This window comes from Elephas maximus, chromosome X, assembly GCF_024166365.1.
Source record: "Elephas maximus indicus isolate mEleMax1 chromosome X, mEleMax1 primary haplotype, whole genome shotgun sequence".
In the NCBI taxonomy this organism is placed as follows: Eukaryota; Metazoa; Chordata; class Mammalia; order Proboscidea; family Elephantidae; genus Elephas; species Elephas maximus.
In genome coordinates this window covers 19,026,514-19,044,750 of record NC_064846.1, presented here as the reverse complement: position 1 = coordinate 19,044,750, position 18,237 = coordinate 19,026,514, and the positions used below count along the sequence as shown (strand labels likewise).

General features: G+C 41.7%; 1 protein-coding gene across 7 annotated transcripts in view; it reads right to left on the bottom strand.

Annotated features, from left to right (window-relative positions):
- ARHGEF6 (Rac/Cdc42 guanine nucleotide exchange factor 6) overlaps window positions 1-1,220 on the bottom strand; it is a 115,409-nt gene extending 114,189 nt beyond the window's left edge. For 3 of the 7 annotated variants that reach the window (XM_049872924.1, XM_049872929.1, XM_049872926.1), the window contains exon 1: window positions 1,134-1,218. The gene's annotated coding sequence lies outside the window, so the exon portion shown is untranslated. Of the gene's footprint in view, window positions 1-1,133 lie in introns of all 7 variants that reach the window. The other 4 variants (XM_049872922.1, XM_049872925.1, XM_049872928.1 and 1 more) reach the window with 3 other exon arrangements.
- Window positions 1,221-18,237: the final 17,017 nt, after the last annotated feature.

The window sequence follows — 18,237 nt, the reverse complement described above, 5'->3', positions numbered from 1 at the left end:
TCCATGCTGATTGAGATGTTTCAACAAACGGATGCAGCACTGGAGATGCTCACTCATCTATGCCAAGAAATTTGGAGGACAGCTACCTGGCCAACAGACTGGAAGAGATCCATATTTATGCCTATTCCAAAGAAAGGTAATCCAACCGAATGTGGAAATTATCAAACAACATCATTAATATCACACGCAAGCAAAATTTTGCTGAAGATCATTCAAAAATGGCTGCAGCAGTATATCGACAGGGAACCACCAGAAATTCAAGCTGGATTTAGAAGAGGACGTGGAACCAGGGATATCATTGCTGATGTCAGATGGATCCTGGCCGAAAGCAAAGAATAAAGAAAGATGTTTACCAGTGTTTTATTGACTATGCAAAGGCATTCGACTGTGTGGATCATAACAAATTATGGATAACATTGAGAAGAATGGGAATTCCAGAGCACTTAACTGTGCTCAAGAGGAACCTTTACATAGATCAAGAGGCAGTTGTTCGGACAGAACAAGGGGATACTGATTGGTTTAAAGTCAGGAAAGGTGTGTGTCAGGGTTGAGTCCTCTCACCATACCTATTCAATCTGTGTACTGAGCAAATAATCTGAGAAGCCCTCATTGTGGACACTATATAGATTACAATAAATTAGAAAGGTAAGGCCACCTCCTCAAGGCAGAAGAAAGAGCTCTATAGTATAAAGATTGGAGATTAGAATGGTATGGTAAAATCTCAAGAAAGCAAGTAATTCTGAGGAGTCCCTGGGTTGCACAAACAGTTAAGCACCGGACTACCAGCCAAAAGTTGGCGCTTTGAATCCACCCAGAAGTATCTAGGAAGACAGGCATGGCAATCTGCTTCTGGAAGGTCACAGCCTTGAAAGCCCTATGGAGTAGTTCTCCTCCGCACACATGGGGTTGCCATGAGTCAAAATCCACACAACAGCAACTAACAGCAACAGCAATAGCAAGTATATAAGGGAAATGACTAACCATGGAGTCCAGGCTAGGTAAGGAAGCAAGTGAAGATGGAAAGGAGCTGGTGAACTGGGAGAATGGGGAGAGGGTGAAAGACTGGAGGTCACAATGTCTACTAAGAACAATTTTCAGACAGAGTGTGAGTAAAAGGAGCAAAGGTCTCTCACCTTACTTCAGATCCTTAGTACATACACCCTGGGCCACTGAATCTGCTTTCTCACCGGCTTCTTCACCTCCATTCTCTCTCCCTAACGAAGTCTCTGGAAGAGCGCAGTTAGATGTTCCAGAAACACTTCTTCAATAGTGCAGTGCGTGTTACCCCTGCTCAAATACCCTCGAAGGCTCTCCATTGCCTAAGGCAGTGGTATTCAAAAAAGAATGTTCATCAGAATTTCAAATTCTCATGGAATCTAGACTTTCTGGAGCCATTGAGGTGTGCGAACCCCCCAAACTATTTCCCTGAGATAACCTTTAAACCTCAAACCAAAAATATCCTCTGAAGTCTTCTTTAAACCAAACAAGTTTTAACTTAACTAGTAAAAAATGTCTGCCTTGAGCATTGTGCTCTTTTAAAGCACCAATTACGTGGGATCAAATTGACAACAGCAACTCAAAAGAGTTGATTAAAAAACTTGGGGGCAGTGAGTTTATCTTAATGGGGAAGGAACAATTTAGAAAACAAGGGTAAGAGGGGTTCCATAACTTGAAGAATGTAATCAATGTCACTGAACTGTACATGTAGAAATTGGTGTATGTTCTGCTGTGTATATTAACAACAAAGAATAAAATAAATTTTTAAAAAAGAGTGTTCATAATGATCACTTCTAATGAGGGAGGGAGAAGAACGGAATGAGAAGATGGAACCTGAGACAAAATCTACCACCACTACTTACTTTGGAGTCCATTCTAACTCGTGGTGACCCAATGCGTTTCAGGGTAGAACTCCACTCCATAGAGTTTTCAAAGCCGTGATCTTTCAGAAGTAGATCACCAGGCCTTTCTTACAAAGCACCTCTGGGTGGGTTTGAACCAACAACTTTTCAGTTAGTAGCCCAGTGCTTAACCATTTGCTCTACCCAGAGACTCCTTGAGCCAAAATAGATACCAGTTTACTACAAGGGGGAAAAAAAGGAGTTCTGCAGGAAATAAGCCAAATGCTAACATTTGTTAAAGTTGTATGCTGGGTACAGTGGTGTCTGTTGTACTATTTTCTTTTACATGTTTGAAATAGTCATAATTAATTATTTTTATTTTAAATCTATTAGAGCACTTGTTAAAAAGAAGATTTCTGAGCCCTATTCTCAGACGTTCTAATTCAGACGGTCTGCCATGGGAAACGGGAATCCATATTATTAAAGCACTCCACTTGACCTTCGACTCCACCTTAACTTCTGTCAACACCTGGGTTAATTCAATATCCGCAAGAAAACGATTCAATGTCATAACCATTAGTTCCTCGACCTCCTGTAGTAGTAATTGATTCGACTCCCCCTTTTTGCCTGCACTGTGAAAACGAGCCTGGGGCCCTTCAATATTTTTTACTTTTACTTTACTTTGATGTGAAGTTTTATCAGTAGACAGCGGTGGAGAGAGAGTGCAAGAAGAAGGGGCTTTACTTCCTGTTTCCTGTATGCTCATTCCACAGGCTTCTGCAGAACTCCCAGCTTTCTTAGGGCCTGCCTTTTGCAACATTGGCCTCCCCAATGCACAGTAAGCAGGAGCTTCCCCTGGCACCAGCCTTGGGTGGTTTTGTAGTAGAGTGCCTCTAGTGAGACACCTCCCCTGTTAACAGGAAGCCAGCACCCTAGAGCGCACATTTTCAGCAAGTTCCAGAGATCAGATGTCTACTAAGTTCCACCAGCTCCGCACCACAGCAACTTCTCTAAAAAGGTCTGGATCTCAGCCCTAGGAGTGTGCGTAGTGGGCAGGGATGGATCAAGGCATGTAAGGACCCTAAACACTGATAACCTGTGGTGCCCCTTCCTCTGCTTACTCACACATTCAAACAGGATACATGAGTTCGATACATATATGTATGTGTGTGTGTGTCTTAGCTAACCATGATGTAACTTCTTTTTAAATGTGACCATAATATTAGCAATTGAATGCAAAAGTGGCTTGTGCCATTTTAGTGGAATGACTGGATTATAAAATTTTTAGTGGGTGCAGGGTACTCAGATTTTTACTATATACCACATTTTCCACAAAAAGAACATTCCACATATTCTACAACAAAGAAAATGAGTCAGTGAACTTAGTGGTCTCAACAATCAAGGTAAAATTCTGTTGATCTCCCACAACAAAACAATAACTTTAACCGATTTTGCTTTAAACCTCTCATACTTCAATTTCGATGTTTGTTTCATAAGAAATGTTATAAATGAAAAGAAGTCATAAAAGAAAACTGGACTTTCTAAAAAATTAAACACATATGCTCATCAAAAGGAAATGCTGGTGACGTAGTGGCTAAGTGCTACGGCTGCTAACCCAGAGGTCGGTAGTTCGAATCCGCCAGGCACTCCTTCGAAAATCTATCGGGCAGTTCTACTCTGTCCTATAGGGTCGCTATGAGTTGGAATCAACTTGATGGCGGTGGGTTTGGTTTTTCATTTGATCATCAAAAGACTTCACCAAAAGTGTAAAAAGAGAACCTAGAGACAGAAAAAAAAAAAATTTGGCTGTGACAAATTCAACAAAGGTCTAATCTCTAAAATTTACAGGAAAATCCAACACCTCTACAACAAAAAGACAAATAACCCAATTGAAAAATGGGCAAAGGATATGAACAGACACTCCACCAAAGAAGACATTCAGGCAGCTAGCAGATACATGAGGAAATGCTCACAACCATTAGCCATTAGAGAAATGCAAATCAAAACTACAATGAGATACCGTCTCATCCTGCAATTACTGGCATGAATCAAAAAAACAGAAAATAACAAATGTCGGAGAGGCTATGGGGAGATTGGAACTCTTATGCACTGCTGGTGGGAATGCAAAACGGTACAACCATTTTGGAAAATGATATGGTGCTTCCTTAAAAAGCTAGAAATAGAAATACCACATGACCCAGCAATCCCACTCCTAGGAATATATCCTAGAGAAATAAGAGCCATCACACGACTAGACATATGCACACCCATGTTCACTACAGCATTATCCACAATAGCATAAAGATAGAAACAACCTAAGTGCCAATCAACAGATGATTGGATAAACAAACTGTAGTACATACACACGATGGAATACGATGCAACAACAAAGAACAATGATGAATCTGTGAAACATCTCACAACATGGTTGAATCTGGAGGGTATTATGCTGAGTGAAATAAGTCAATCATAAAAGGTCAAATATTGTATGAGACCACTATTATAAAAACTCATGAAAAAGTTTCCACACAGAAAGAAACCTTTGAATGGTTACAAGGTGGGGGTGGGGGACCTTAACTAGGTAGATAACTGGTAACTTTTGTGAAGGGTAAGACAGTACACGATGCTGGGGAAGTCTGTGCAATGTAACCAAGCCAAAGTCACAGAAGCTTCACAGACATATCCAAACTCCCTAAGGGACTTAGTTACTGGGCTGAGGGCTGGTGACCACAGTCTCAGGGGACATCTAGCTCAATTGGCATGACATAGTCTATAAAGAAAACATCCTACATTCTACTTTGCTCAGTAGCGTCTGGGATCCTAAAAGCCTGCGAGAGGCCATCTAAGATACATCTAGTGGTCACATCCCGGCTGGAGCAAGGAGAATGAAGAAAATCAAAGACACAAGGGAAAGATTAGACCAAAGGACTAATGGGCCACAAATACCACATACTCCACCAGACTGAGCCAAGAACAATTAGATGGTGCCTGGCTACCACCACCAACTTCGCTAATAGGGATCAAAATAGAGGGTCCCAGACAGAGCTGGAGAAAAATGTAGAACAAAATTTGAATTCACACACACACAAAAAAAAACCAGACTTACTGGTCTGACAGAAACTGGAGAAACCCCAAGAGTATGGCCCCAGACACCCTTTTAACTCAGTACTGAAGTCACTCCTGAGGCTTGCCCTTCAGCCAAAGATTAGACAGGCCTATGGGGCAAACAATAACACATGTGAGAACCGTGCTTCATAGTTCAATCATGTATACAAGACTAAATGGGCACACCAGCCCAAAAGCAAGGATGAGAGGGCAGGAAGGGACAGGAAAACTGGACGAATAGAAACAAGGAACCTGGGTGGTGAAAGTGAGAGTGTTAGATACGTCATGGGATTGGCAACCAACGTCACAAAACAATTTGTGTATTGATTTTTTAATAAGAAACTGATTTGCTCTCTAAACTTTCACCTAAAGCACAATTAAAAAAAGAAAACTTAAGGATCAGAAAACAAATATTACAACAAATTACTGTATTTTATTTTTAGATAGATTAAAAATTTTTTTTTTAATATGTTATAACCGAAAACATTTCTTTCTATTCTTTGTTCTTACAAATTCTTCAGTGATTTCATCATAATCAAGCTGCCAGACAATACCTACTTCCATACATAGTAAGGATAATGAGTCAAGTCTTTCCCGAATCATTGTTGTGTGCTCACTTTTCCTTGTGTTCTGTCTGCTCTGCGTCTATGGGTTTTTGCTTTGGATAACTGGTGCTCCTGTTTTGTTGATGCCCTAAGCACATGCTTACCTTGTATACTGGGTAATCTGTCCCTGGTAGTGGTGGTGGTGGGGGGGGGCTCCTGGTAGTGGGGGGGGGCCTCTATCTTAGCTCTAGAGGTGGTGGTTATTATGTATTATTTTTATATTATGTCTACTATTATATGTCATATCTTCTATTCTCTTATTTTTTAGGGTTCTCTTTACTTCTTATTAGCCAATCCCTCATTACTCCAATCTCCTGTTATAGTTAATAATTCTTTTATGTTAAACTTTCCCTGTTAAAATTACTGTGTGGTTTCTCCCTCCTGGTTGGACCCAGACTGATATACCTCATAATTTTCAATGAACTCTTTCTCTCCACTTCAGCCACCCACTTACAAGGTCACACCTTGGACTTGGTCAGGACACAAAATTCTCTGCCTCCTAAATCACGAATTCAATCGATTATTCCACTCTCTAACCATCATTTACCACCTTTCCAGCTTACTAGTACAACTATTCCTTGACCTCATATGGACTGCTAAAACCATTACCAAAATTATACAAATTTACACTCTCACAAGCAGGGTGTGAAATTTACATTTCTATGATTATTAATAAGGTTGAACACCTGTTCATTTGTTTATTGGCCATATATATTTCCTCTTCTGTGAAATACTTGTTCATAATTAGTGCCCATTTTTCTACTGAACTCTTTGTCTTTTGTTGTTGATTTATAAAAGTTTGGTATACATTATGGACACTAAACCTTTCTTAGTTATATGTGTTTGTAAATATCTTCCACCTTTGTTTTTTCATCCTTCAGTGTGTTTTAATGAAGAAAAGTTGTTGTTTTTTTAATTAAATAATTTATCTTATTCTTATGTAAAATAAATCCAAAAATTGGCTGCGCGAGGCTAGCATGGTAGCTTCATGGTCATCAGATACCCAGCATTCTACTCTCCTGCTACTTTGTGGTTTTTAGCATGACATCTCAGTTCAAAATGACTGCTTACATCACCTGGAATAAGGCAATGGTTTCTCAGACATAACACCAAAAGCACAAACAACAAAAGAAAAAAAAAAAAAACAAATTGGTCTTCATTAAAATTAAAAAACTCTTGCATTTCAAGGGACACCTTCAAGAAAATGAGAAAACCCACAGAACAGGATAAAATATTTTCAAATGATATACCTAGAAGGGACATGTATCTAGGATACATAAGAACTTTTACAACCCAATGATAAAAACAAAAACCCCAAATAACTCAATTTTAAAGGGCAAAGATCTCAATAGACATTTCTCCAAAGAAAAAATATATATAAATGGCCAATGCATACTTGAAAAGATATGCAACATCATTAATCATCATGGAAATGCAAATCAAAACCACAATGAGATACCATCTCACACCCACCAGGATGGCTAAAATGAAAAAAGACAGGTAAAAACAAGGGTTGGTGAGAATTTGGTGAAACTGAAACCCTCAGACGTTGCTGGTGGGAATGCAAAATAGTGCTGCCACTGTAAAAATCAGTCTGGCAAGTCTTCAAAGTGTTCAACATAGAGTTACCATATGGCCCAGCAACTCCACTCCAAGAGAAATGAAAACATATGTCCACACAAAAACTTTTACACAAATGTTCATAGCAGCATTATTCATAATAGCCAAAACATTTCTACAACCCAGATATCCATTAACTGATGAACAGATAAATAAAATGTGTTGCATCCATACAATGAAATATTATTTGGCAATAAAAAGGAATTAAGTACTCATACGTGCTCCAACATGGATGCACCTCGAAAGCATTATGCTAAGAATTCAGTCACAAAAGACCACGTACTATAAGATTCCATTTATATGAAATATTCAGAATAGGTAAATCAGTAGAGACAGAAAGTAAAACAGTGGCTGACTCAGGCTGGAGGTAGGGGAGGGAAATGGGGAGTGACTGCTAATGGGTAAGGGGTTTCTTTCTGAAGTGATGAAAATATTCTAAAATTGATTGTGGTGATGGCTGTGCAACTCTGAATATACTAAAATTCATTGAATTTTACATTTTAAATAGGCAAATTTTATGGTATGTCATTGTTTTTTTTATTGTACTTTAGAAGAAGGTTTACAGAACAAACTAGTTTCTCATTAAACAGTTAGTACACATATTGTCGTATGACGTTGGTTAACAATCCCACAACATGTCAACACTCTCCCTTCTCAAGCTTGGGTTCCCTATTACCAGCTTTCCTGTCGTCTCCTGCCTTCCAGTTCTTGCCCCAGGGCTGGTGTGCCCTTTAGTCTTATTTTGCTTTATGGGCCTGTCAAATCTTTGGCTGAAGGGTGAACCTCGGGAGTGACTTCATTATTGAGCTGACAGGGTGTCTGGGAGCCATACTCTCAGGGTTTCTCCAGTCTCTGTCAGGCCGGCAAGTCTTGTCTTTTTTTTTTGTGAGTTGGAATTTTGTTCTACATTTTTCTCCAGCTCTGTCCGGGACCCTCTATTGTGATCCCTGTCAGAGCAGTCAGTGGTGGTAGCTGGACACCATCTAGTTGCACTGGACCCAGTCTGGTGGAGGCCGTAGTAGATGTGGTCCATTAGTCCTTTGGACTAATCTTTCCCTTGAGTCTTTCGTTTTCTTCATTTTCCCTTGCTCTGGAAGGGGTGTTGGTCTCGTATATTTTATGGTACTAAGAAGCACGTTTTCTTCATTCTCCTTTGCTCCCAAAAGGGTGAGACCAGTGGAGTATCCTAGATGGGTGCTCGGTATGTGATTATGTTTCAAAAAGGCAATTGTGAGTTTTAAAAAACAGTGACTGCTTGAGCTGAAGGCACTGCGTCTGCATTCCAGCCAGCAGAGGGGAGGAGGAAGGGAGAAGAAGAATTATATCCTCCCTGACACACACACACATATACACAATCTTATTAGGAAAAAATTTCTAGCACACTGAAAATTTGAAGGAATGGCATAATGATCTCCCACACATCCACCATCCAGATTCAACAACTGGTAGCATTCTGCCAAATTCGGTTTGCCTGTATAGATGTACCAAAACCCAAATTGCTGTGGAGTCAATTCGGACTCATAAAGACCCCACAGGACAGAGTAGAACTACCCCGTAGGGTTTCCAAAGCTGAAATCTTTGTGGAAGCAGGGGGCCACATCTTTCTCCCGCAGAGTGGCTGGTGGGTTTGAACCACTAACATTTTAGTTAGCAGCCGAGCACTTAACCATTGCATCACCAGGGCTCCTATATAGGCATAGTGGCTATGTTATTTGAGGAACTATTTGAAAGTACCTTGCAGACATCATGTCACTTCACTCTAAATATGTCAGCATACCTCTCCTACAATTAAGAGTGCTTTTTCAACATAACCACAGATCTATTATCATAAGAAAATTAACAGTAATTCCCTAATGTCGTCTAATTTCCAGTCCATATTAACAGTCTCCCAATTGTCCCTAAAATATCTTTTACAGCTTTTTTTCTCAAAGGAGGATCCAATCAAATTTCTCCTGTCTGTATCACAGTACTGATACAGCCATATACTGGTAAAGAACACCTAACCTTGGGACATCAAGCGACCAGGTTCATAGAACTGCCCATCATGAGCTGGGTTCTGTCAGACCTTACCAAGTCAGAAGGTTGGGTAGGCCCAGCAGCAATGCATTATAAGATAAAGTGGTACATCCAGCAGGATTAGGTTCAAGCAGATCCAGAAGGCCCAAGTAAGCTGTAGAAACAGGTGGTCCAGACCCCTACATCACCCACCATTGTTACCCCGATGCCTCTCCTTCAACTAACAACTATGGGCACATGGAAGAGAGAGGGTCCCTTATGAGAAGCTGACATAAAAGGAAAGAGCTCAAACTTGGCTCATGGATGGATTGACTCATTACTTGGGTACAAGCTGAAAATGTGCAGTGCTTTCCTACAGCCCTATTCAAGGGTATCCCTGAAAGAGAAGGGGTAGAGCTTTTGGTGATATACTTGGGCACTATCAGAGGGCTCAGAGCATCTGATTTACAACATGAGATCTCTCATAATGTCCCCTCAGGCAAAGGGACCCACTTTATGCAGCAGTGGAGACATGACAGTGAGATTCATTGGTTCTACTAAATTCTGCTCCATCTAGAAGTTGCTGGCTTAATAGAATGATAGAATGGCTTTTTGAAGGCACAAGTGGAGGCATCGGGTGGGGCACTATTCTTCAGGATTCAGTATAAACTCTAAACCAAGGGTCACCAAAGTATTGCCCACAAGCCAAATTTGGCCAGCTGCCTGTTTTTGTAAATAAAGTTTTATTGTAACACACTCATGCTCATTTGTTTACATATTAACTTTGGCTGCTTTCACACTACAACAGCAGAGTTGAGTAATAGCAATGGAGAACACGTGACCTGCAAAGCATAAAGTATTTACTACCTGGCACTTTACAGAAAAAGTTTGCCCATCCCTGCTCTAAACCAATGGTCATTATGTGATGCTCTGTCCCCAGTAGTAAAATATGTGGGTGTAAAAGATTGAAGTTGTTAATGATTTCATTTCACTTGGATCCACAATCAGCGCCCACGGAAGAAGCAGCAGTCAAGAAATCAAACAATGTATTCCACTGGGAAAATCTGCTGCAAAAGATCTCTTTAAAGTATCGAAAAGCAAAGATGTCACCTTGAGGACTAAGGTGCACCTGACCCAAGCCATGGTATTTTCAATCACATCATATGCATGTGAAAGCTGGAAAATGAATAAGGAAAACCAAAGAAGAACTGATGCCTTTGAGTTATGGTGTTCGTGAAGAATATTGAATATACCATGGACTGCCAAAAGAAAAAACAAATCTGTGTTGGAAGAAGTACAGCCAGAACGCTTCTTGGAAGGGAAGATGGCCAGACTTCGTCTCACATACTTTGGACATGTTATCAGGAGGGACCAGTTCCTGGAGAAGGACATCATGCTTGGTAAAGTAGTTGTTGTTAGGTGCCTCCAGTTTCCCAACCACAATTGTCCTTCTCCAGGTAAAGTAGTTGTTATGTTGTTAGGGGCCGCTAAGTCGGTACCAACTCATAGGGACCCCAAGCACAACAGGAGGAAATACTGCCCAGTCCTGTGCCATCCTCGCAATTGTGGCTATGCTTGAGTCCATTGTTGCAGCCACTGTGTCAATCCATCTCATTGAGGGTCTTCCTCCTTTTCACTGACCCTCTACCAAGCATGACGTCCTTCTCCAGGGACTGATCCAAGGAGCATACTGGTTGTACTTCTTCCAAGACAGATTTGTTCATTCTTTTGGCAGTCCATGGTATATTCAATATTCTTCCCCAACACCACAATTCAAAGACACCAATTCTTCTTAGGTCTTCATTATTCATTGTCCAGCTTTCGCAGGCATATGTGGTGATTGAAAACACCATGGCTTGGGTCAGGCGCACCTTAGTCCTCAAGGAGACATCTTTCCTTTTTAACACTTTAAAGAGGTCTCTTGCAGTCAATTTGCCCAATGCACTGTGTCTTTTGATTTCTTGACTGCTGCTTCCATGGGTGTTGATTGCGAAATCCTTGCCAACCTCAATCTTTTCTCCATTTCTCATGATGTTGCTTATTGGTCCATCCAGTCGTGAGAATTTTTGCTTTCTTTATGTTGAGGTGGAATCCATACTGAAGGCTGTGGTCTTTGATCTTCATCAGTAAGTGCTTCAAGTCCCCTTCACTTTCAGCAAGCAAGGTTATGTCATCTGCATAACGCAGGTTGTTAATGAGTCTTCTTCCAATCCTGATGCCCCGTTCTTCTTCACATAGTCCAGCTTCTCCAATTATTTGCTCAGCATACAGATTAAATAAGTATGGTGAAAGGATACAACCTTGACGCATGCCTTTCCTGATTTTAAGCCATGCAGTATCCCCTTGTTCTGTTCAAACGAATGCCTCTTGATCCATGTAAAGGTTCCTCATGAGCACAATTAAGTGTTCTGGAATTCTCATTCTCCAAAATGTTATCCATAATTTGTTATGACCCACACAGTCGAATGCCTTTGCATAGTCAATAAAACACAGGTAAACATCCTTCTGGCATTCTCTGCTTTCAGCCAGGATCCATCTGACATCAGCAATGATATCCCTGGTTCCACGTCCTCTTCTAAATCCAGCCTGAACTTCTGGCAGTTCCCTGTTGGTATAATGCTGCAGCCTTTTTTTAAAGCTCTTCAGCAAAATTTTACTTGCGTGTGGTATTAATGATATTGTTCGATAATTTCCACATTCGGTTGGATCACCTTTCTTGGGAATAGCCATAAATATGGATCTCTTCCACTTGGTTGATCAGGTAGCTGTCTTCCAAATTTCATGACTTAGATGAGTGAGCATTTCCAGTGCTGCATCTGTTTGTTGAAACATCTCAATTGGTATTCCATCAATTCCCAGAACCTTGTTTTTCGCCAATGGTTTCAGTGCAGCTTGGACTTCTTCCTTCAGTACCATCGGTTCCTGATCATATGTTACCTCCAGAAATGGTTGAATGTCAACCAATTCTTTTGGTATAGTGACTCTGTGTATTCCTTCCATTTTCTTTTGATTCTTCCTGCATCTTTCAATATTTTCCCCATAGACTCCTTCGGTATCGCAACCCCAGCCTTGAATTTTTTCTTCAGTACTTTCAGCTTGAGGAATGCCAAGCGTGTTCTTCCTTTTTGGTTTTCTATCTCCAAATCTTTGCACATGTCAACATAATACTTTACTTTATCTTCTCGAGCCGCCCTTTGAAATCTGTTCGGCTCTTTTACTTCATCAGTTTTTCCTTTTGCTTTAGCTACTCATCGTTCAAGAGCAAGTTTCAGAGTCTCTTCTGATATCCATTTAGGTCTTCTCTTTCTTTCCTGTCTTTTCAATGACCTCTTGCTTTCTTCATGTATAATGTCCTTGATGTCGTTCCACAGCTCATCTGGTCTTCAGTCATTAGTGTTCAATGCATCAAATCTATTCTTGAGACGGTCTCTAAATTCAGGTGGGATATATTCAGGGTTGTACTTTGGCTCTCGTGGGCTTGTTCTAATTTTCTTCAGTTTCATCTTGAACTTGCATATGAGTAATCGGTGGTCTGATCTGCAGTCGGCCTCTGGCCTTGTTCTGACTGATGATATTGAGCTTTTCCATGATCTCTTTCCACAGATGTAGTCAATTTGATTCCTGTGTATTCCATCTGGCAAGGTCCCTGTATATAGTCGCCGTTTATGTTGGTGAAAGAAGGTATTTGCAATGAAGAAGTCATTGGTCTTGCAAAATTCAATCATGCAGTCTCCAGCATTGTTTCTATCACCAAGGCCATATTTTCCAACTACTGTTCCTTCTTTGTTTCCAGCTTTTGCGTTCCAATCGCCAGTAATTATCAGTGCATCCTGATTGCGTGTTCGATCAATTTTGAACTGCAGAAGTTGGTAAAAATCTTCAATTTCTTCATCTTTGGCTTTAGTGGTTGGTGCACAAATTTGAATAAGAGTATTCAATAGTATTAACCGGTCTTCCTTATAGGTGTATGGATATTATCCTGTCACTGACAGTATTGTACTTCAGGATAGATCTTGAAATGTTCTTTTTGATGATGAATGCGACACCACTTCTCTTCAAGTTGTCACTCCTGGCATAGCAGATCGTATGATTTTCTGATTCAAAATGACCAATACCAGTCCATTTCAGCTCACTAATGACTAGGATATTGATATTTATGTGTTCTATTTCATTTTTGATGATTTCCAATTTTCCTAGATTCAGACTTCATATATTCCAGGCTCTGATTATTAATGGATGTTTGCAGCTGTTTCTTCTCATTTTGAGTCGTGCCATGTCAGGCAACGAAAGTCCTGAAGGCTTCAGTCCATCGATGTCATTAAGGTTGACTCTACTTTGAGACGGCAGCTCTTCCCCAGTTGTCTTTTGAGTGCCTTCCAACCTGGGGGGTCTTCTTCCAGCACTATATCAGACAATGTTCCTATTCATAAGGTTTTCACTGGCTAATTCTTTTCAGAAGTAGACTGCCGGGTCCTTCTTCCTAGTCTCTCTTAGTCTGGAAGCTAAGCTGAAATCCGTCCACCACGGTGACCCAGCTGGTATTTGAATACCGGTGGCATAGCTTCCAGCATCACAGCAACACACAAGCCCCCACAGTATGACAAACAGACAGAGGCATGGGGGAGGTAAAGTAGAGGGTCTGCAAAAAAGAGGAAGACCCTCAACGAGATGGATTGACACTGTGGCTGCAACAACCGGGTCAAGCATAACAACGATTGTGAGGATGGTGCAGGATTGGGCAGTGTTTCCTTCTGTTGTACATAGGGTCGCTATAAGCTGGAACTGACTGGACAGCACCTAACAACAACAACAAAGAACCAAAGGGTGGAAGGAAGAATGACTCCCCCTCACCATCACTCTCAATGAACCCCTTGAGGAATTTGTGCTTCCCATCTCCACAACTTTAGGCTCTGTTGGTCTAGAGATCTTGGTTCCCAGAGGGGATCACATCCACCAGGGGGTACAAGAAAGAGTCCTGCTAAACTCAAAGTTACAGATACTGCCTGGTCACTTTGGGCTCCTTCTGCCAGTAGACCAGCAGGTACTGAAAAGAGTTACCATATTTGCAGTGGTAATTGCCCCTGATCATCATAAGGAGGCAGGGCTGCTGCTACATAATGGGGGCAGGGAGGAGTATGTTTAACATCTTTTGATACCTCCATGCCCAGTTTTAACTGCACATGGGCAAATGCAGCAACCACAGACCTGATAAGGGCATGGGAACTAGGTCTCAGATCCCACAGAGATGAAGGTCTAGGTCACCCCACCAGGCAAACCATCTAGACCAGCACAAGTGCTAGACAAAGGTGAGGGAAATCTAGAATGTATGGCAGAGAAGGAAAGGATGAACATAAATTACAATCTCAGGACCAAGGCTGTGGTTTGTTTAACTAAATTCTCCTCTTATAAATTTCCCAAAGAATTGTGACCAACCAGAATACTTGAAAACCAATGCCTGAATAGAGTGAACTTAATATGAAATAGCAAGTGGACCTAGTTGGTGCAAGGGATGGCCAAGAGTAGACACTGTTGATGCCTCACTTTGATCCCCTTTACTAGCTGATGCATCTAGTCTCAATTGCTGTGAGCACTGCAGCTAATGGTTTACACCTTCAACCTTCTCTAAACAATTACCCTTGGCTAAGGGTAGTCACGTCTCTTGAAGACATCTGGGAAGCTAAAACATCTCCTAACCCCTGCCCTCGACCCTGCCTTGCCCTCCACCTTCCTCATTCCCGTCAGCACCACCGCCAGCAGGAGTGACCAATGACTGGCCGATAGGCCTAATCCCTTTGCCTCATGATGGGAGAACTCTTTAAGCCTCCCTGCCACATGGAGAAACTCCCACCACAGGGAAAAATTTAATGCTTACTTTACCCAAGACCGCAGCCCTTGCTGTTCCCTATCTTACTACTCTCATTTCTTTACAGGTTTTTCCGAAAGAGCCCTCCCTCAATAAATCACATGCATCCAAATCCCTGTCTCAGGCACTACTTCTAGGGAACCCAACCTAAGACTCCCACCCAGTCATAGGCAACCTGGAAACTTGCAGGCCTTGACTGTGAGGGCAGAGCCTTCTTCATTAAAGTTACTTCATGGCTGAGAGCAGACCAGAGCACATGCTCTCTGCAGGCAGGAAAATTCCAAAGAATGAGGGAAAGGGGCTTAGTCACAGGTGCCAAACACCTAGTCACAAGCTCACAATTCAGCATGGCACACCACCTCCCACAGGGGAAAATAAGTGAAGGGTCTAGAGAAGCCTGGGGGGTTACTTGAGTGGTGGATCCTCGCCTGAAAACTGGGGAAATAAAAAATAAGGAGCCCCCTTTGCCTTGGGTTGGGTTCCCCAGAAGCAGACCCTGAGACAAGGACTCGTGTATATGTGATTAATTAAGGAAGCACTCCCAGGAGCAGCAGATAAGGAAATGGAGGAAGCAGGACAGGAAAGGAGAAGCAGCTAAGCTAATGTGTAATTTCAGGCACATCCCATGGAGGATTGCTTCAGCAGGATCCCACAGGGGAACAGAGTATAAATTAGGCCTCAGAGTTTGTCCCTGCCCAAGGCAAAGAACTCAAGGTTCATACTCCCACACCAGTCAGTCAGTGGGCAAGGACTGTCCAGGGCTTGCAAGTGGAGGGAGGGAGGGGCAGGGGGAGGTATAAACTCACAGGCATATCCAGCTCTCTGCACGTACAAGCAAAGCAGTTGCGTTAACCTGAACACAGGCCTGAGAGAGAAAAGTGTAGGCCTTTAGAGGTAAACATACACAAAAGCCAGGGGAGGGGTGCTCAGATATTGTTAAAGGGATCAGGGGATCTGGGCAGAACACACCCCTCACATTCAGCAGCTTTAAAAAAAAATAACTATAATAAAGCACATTTTACAGACTGTATAAATCGCCCATTTCAAGTGTGTAAGTCAATGATTTCTAGTAAATTTACCAAGTTGTGTAACTATCACCATAAATCAGTTTTAGAACATATTTTATCACCCCAATAAGATTCCATTTACTGTTAATTCTTGTTCCCATCATTAGGGCCAAGCACCCACGGCTGTACTTTCTGTCTCTATAGATTAGGCTTGTCTGGACATTTTATATATGGAATCATAGAATATGTGTACTTTTGCATCCAGTTTCTTTCACTTAAGGAGCCCTGGTGATTCAGCAAAGAAGCCTTGGTGGCGCAGTGGCTGAAGTGTTCGGCTGCTAACCAAAAGGTCAGCGGACCAAACCCACCAGCTGTAAGGATTTACAGCTTTGGAAACCCTATCCTACCCTGTCCTACAGGGTCGCTATGAGTCAAAATCAACTTCAGGGCAATGGGTTTGGTTTGATTTCCTTTAATTTTTTGAGGTTCATCCATGTTGTAGCATGTATCAGCATCTTGTTCTTCTGTTGATAAGTAGTATTTCATCGTATGAACATTTTATTTACCCATTCACCAGCTGATGGACATTTGCATTGTTCATAATTTTGTGCTGTTACATGTAATACTGCTACCAAACACCAAACCCACTGCTGTTGATTCTGAGTCATAGCGACCCAATAGGATTTCCAAGGCTGTAAATCTCTACAGAAGCAGACTGCCACATCTTTCTCCCGTGGAGCCGCTGGTGGTTTCTAACCGACGACCTTTGGGTTAGCAGTCAAGTGCCTTAGGTACTGCACCACCCAACCCCACCCACCCAGTGCCATCGACCAGGCCTCCTTAAAATGCTGCTTAAAAAAAAAAAGTTGCCGCCTAGTCGATTCTTTCTCAATGCTGCTGGGGAACAGAATTTCAAATTCTCATGGAATTCAGACTTTGGAGCCATGGAGGCTGGCTGAACCCCTGAAACTATTGTCCTAAGATAATCTTTGAATCTTAAACCAAAAATATCCCCTGAAGTCTTCTTTAAACCAAACAGTAGTTTAGCTAAACTAGTAAAGAATGTCTGACTTGAGCATTATGCTCTTTAAAGATCTATCTGTATGGGATTAGAGTGACAAAAGCAACTCAAAAGATTAGATAGGAACCTTAGAGGGCAATACGTTTGTTAATGGGGGAGGAACAACTCAGAAAGGACGGTGAGAACGGTTGTGCAACTTGAAGAATGAAATCAATGTCACTGGATTGTACACGTAGAATGTCACTGACTTGTACACGTAGAAACTTGAATTGGTACATGCTTTTTTTTTTTTTTTTTTGCTGTGTAGGAAACCCTGGTGGCATACTGGTTAAGAGCTATGGCTGCTAAGCAAAAGGTTGGCAGTTTGAATCCACCAGGCACTCCTTAGGAACTCTATGGGGGCAGTTCTACTCTGTCCTAAAGGGTCGCCATGAGTGGGAATCGACTTGATGGCAACAGGGTTTTTTTTGGTATGTATGGAGTCCTTGTGGCTTAGCAGTTAAGTGTTCAGCTGCTGACCAAAAGGTTGGCAGTTCGAATCCACCAGCAGCTCGTTGAAACCCTATGAGGCAGTTCTACTCTGTCCTATAGGGTCGCTATGAGTTGGAATCGATTCAATGGCAATGGGTTTGGTTTTTGGTTTGCTGTGTATATTCTCAACAACAAAAAATAAAATAAATTATTAAAAATAGATAAATAAGACTGCTAAGAACATCTGTGTACAAGTGTTTGTGTGGACATATGTTCTCATTTCTCTTGGGTAGATAACCTAGGAATGGAATTGCTGGCTCACTACCAAAGTGTTTTCCAAAGCAACTGCACCACTGTACATTCCTGCTAGCAAAGTATGAGGGTTCAAATTTCCCCATATCCTCACCAACACTTGTTATTATCTTTCTTTTTGATTCTAGTCATCCTAGTGGGTGTGAAGTGGTATCTCACTGTGGTTTTGATTTGCATTTCCCTGATGGCTAACAATGTTGAGCATGATTTCATGTGTTTATTGGCAAGGGGGAAAAGTAGAGCCAAATGGCCTCTCTTCTTACTGCTTAATTCTACCTCACTGATGCAGGTGGTGGTCAAGGGCAGGCTCCTTGCTGGGATCTGCTGACACAGGACTGTGTACGTGGAGTACTGCGTAGCCTCACCTTGCACTGCCTCATTCGGTCTCACCGATGCTGGA